Source organism: Pelmatolapia mariae, linkage group LG14 (genome assembly GCF_036321145.2).
Source record: "Pelmatolapia mariae isolate MD_Pm_ZW linkage group LG14, Pm_UMD_F_2, whole genome shotgun sequence".
Taxonomy (NCBI): domain Eukaryota; kingdom Metazoa; phylum Chordata; class Actinopteri; order Cichliformes; family Cichlidae; genus Pelmatolapia; species Pelmatolapia mariae.
Window position 1 is genome coordinate 4,798,433 of NC_086239.1, and position 3,396 is coordinate 4,801,828.

Here is a 3,396-nt window from a genome sequence, read left to right on the forward strand (position 1 = left end):
GCCACACCAGTTGGGAAGTAGATGTTTCTTTAGTGTCTACTCAATAGCATCAGGTCTGGTGGCCACATAGACAAAGACGATGATAAGTAAGACCACTACAGCTAGTGTGGGCAGGACTACAGTAGCAACCTGCTGACGGGCTTCCTGCATTGCCTGCTTGCGCTCCTTCTTGTCCTTAGAGGTTTCTTTCTTCGGCTTGCCTTTAAGCTGCCTCATTACGACCAAGTGATGAATTGTCTTGCTGTGCTCACTGGAACCTGGGGAACAGGCCTGGGGAAGCATACAATAGTTGGCATTAAGTTTTAGCATTAATATTTCTATTACTTATCCTGAAACCCCTTTTCTATGCAGTTCGTTTGTAGTACTACCACACACACACACTTGTTGTAAATTACATGGTGGCACAAAGGAGTAACAGAAATGAGTTCACACCTAGTTGTTTTAAGTCTCAGTTTCAGAAGTAAGCAGACAAAAATGATAATGATACAGCAGTCTCAAGAGTTAGCAAGGACCGGAAACGATTCCACACTGTCCAGTAATGGCTGACAAGGGGTTCAAGCCAAGTCCCTTATGTGATCCTCCACCATTATGACAATGTCTATTTCTTCCATTTCAATTCGACAAGCGAACTCAATTCAGTTACATTTTTATAATGTCAGTCACAACTCTTATCAAGGTGCCTTTACCTTGAAGTTAAAAACCTACAATATTAGATGGAAAACCTCAATGATCAAATTATTCCTTGTTGCATCCCCTTTAAACTCCTAGGACCTGGCGTCCACATATGTGGACATCCCATTTTGGGTTATTTAGACCAAAATACTCAATTTTGCTCTACAAGGGCCTGATATCCACTTACAAGGACATTATAGTGCTACTGTTCTATTGAAATTTTAAACGAATATCCTCATATGTGGCTCTCATTTTTCTTAGAAACAAAAATCAGGTTAAAAAAAAAAAATCTGGTAATTCTTTGCTTTTACCCAATCAGCCCAAATATCAAAGAGAAATTAAAAATGCATGCCGTGGAAGAGTTTGGGTCTTAGGAGGTTAAAGAAATAGAGCTTGGTAGACTTGGGTTTAGGAAGGGGCATCCACCTGCCTTGACATGTAACACACAAGAACATTCCATTTTCTTCAGTTTCAGTACAAATGCTTACAACAATAACAGGTATTTATGACATTTACAAATGATTTACAGTCCATGTTTACCTTTTCTAATTACAGTGAGGCTCACAATTTTTGAACAGCAAAGGTTAAAATATCAATACTACAGTCTAAATATCAGAAGAGCAAATCAATATGCTTTCACAGTTTTTAGTTATTTCGATTTTTCTTAAGTTATAAATTTGTTTTCAAGTTATTGCATTCACAGGATTACTAGAAAACTTTACCTCTGACCTCTGTCCTTGAGGCTGAGGTCCCTAAGATTTAAACCTGTCAGAGATTTTTAGTAGATAAACCTATAGCATTAACTTCCTCCTTGAGTTATCGCATTCATAGGATTTTCAGAAAACTTGAACTCTGACTCAGACCTTGAGGTCGAGGTCACAAAGATTCAAACTCGTCTGAGATTTTTAGTTAATACACCTATGGTATCATTTGAAATTCCTATGTTGCTTTGTTCTCGAGTTATCGCATTCCCAAACTTGGGTGTCCACATTGGCCATCTGCCTACCTGCCCACCTGGTAGGGTGATGACAATACCCAATCAGCCTTTTGAAACTGAGGGATAAAAACCAAATAAACCTGTTAGAGAGAGACAGAATACCTATTAAGCTCTACTTGTACACATTTGCCAATATTATTATTATTATTATTATTATTATTATTATTATTATTATTATGAATTGCAAATTATACATTCTTCTCTTTTAATATTATTATTGGTGCTATGTACTATGTTTTAGCATTGTTCATTGGTCAAAGTAGAATCACTAATTAACCTTATTAGGTCTCTCTTTGAAAAATAGATTTTAATCTCAGTGAGACCATTACCTGGAGAAATTCTTAACTAACAATAAAGCATTATTCCACAATCATTACCATATATATTGCTACAAAAGAATACACTGTAAACTTCAAATCAAATTCACCCAGGTGAATTCCAAACAACCTTTACTGCACCGAGATTCAAACAAACCAAGCACACCAATTATCATTCGTTTTCTAAGTATCTAAATAAAGCAAGTTTCACGAGTGTATTAAAAAAAAAAAATCAGAGGAGGTAAGGGAAACAGCAGTTTGGAGGGCGAGAAATGTTCAGTCGCTAACGTTTAAGATACACTTAGTCATTAACAGTCTCCAGCATGCAGAAATACAAAAAAAGATTCCGAAGCAGTCTGACCTTCGACAGTCGGCTCCCCCATGCTATATTTACTAGGGTTGGGGTAAAAGTAGTACCTGAATTGTGAGTATCGCGGCACAGTGTATTCATATCAAGCTAACGTTACACTTCGTAACATTAGTTCCACACTGAGAAGGTGCTGACTTCACAAGGGACTGCGTTAAATACAGGAGTTTTCTAGTCTTCCCATTTTCTCTTAGACAGTATTACGTACTGTCGAGGAAGTTACGGTTTTGTATCCGGTGCCTTTCAGTGACAGTAGTTAGTATAGTAGTTAGTTCTAACTTTAGGAAGCGTGAGCTTCATCGATGACAAAATACTGCTGACGATTCAGCAGCACTGAGTTACTTTACTATTAGCAGTGAGTTACAAGTAACTGTCCTGAGTTGGGACAGTTTCTGTTGGCCAGCATATTTCTACCGGACTCGTAATAGTCGGGTTCGTTATAGCAGAGAATCACAGTGTGAAAGAATAGTTACAAACCTTGTCGTCACGGATCTCGACGTGGCAGTCCGTGGAAGACTTGGTGGAATACTACTGTTAAATGGTTAGCGTGTAAATAAGGAAACTTCCGCCTACGACCTTCAAAATAAAATACTACATAAAACTTTTTGTGCCAAAATTTACCAAAAAGTGATTTCCGATGTTTCTACGGTTTTTAAAGTCTAATACCTTTACTTATATTACTTATATTAGTAAATACTGTAGTGAACAGAGGTTGAACATGTTATAGTGTGTGTAGGTTCTCAGTCGTCCAGGTCATGGTAATCTAAGGAGCTTGGAAAGAAAAGCAACTGGGCTTCTTTAGGTGTCTTGAAGACGCTTCACCTCTCATCCAAGAAGATTCTTCAGTTCTAAGAGCACATGGTGGAGAGTCCCACAAGTGCTTAAATAGCCAGGATTCTCTACCAATTTCTACCAACCATATGTCACAAACCTGTCAAAATAGACCACAAATCTCTCAAAGTTGCACATAAGTCCCAATTTTTAAATCTCAAAACAACCACTGTGCATTAACAGGTGTTCTTACAAATGTAAATAATGCTTGA

At 37.7% G+C, this 3,396-nt stretch overlaps 1 long non-coding RNA gene across 1 annotated transcript; it reads right to left on the reverse strand.

Moving 5' to 3' along the window:
* Positions 1-241: 241 nt before the first annotated feature.
* On the reverse strand, positions 242-2,868 carry LOC134641460 (uncharacterized). The gene is made up of 3 exons (XR_010095537.1): positions 2,831-2,868; positions 1,679-1,749; positions 242-270 (listed from the first exon to the last, which is right to left on the reverse strand). It is a non-coding gene; the product is annotated as an uncharacterized LOC134641460 (long non-coding RNA).
* Positions 2,869-3,396: the final 528 nt, after the last annotated feature.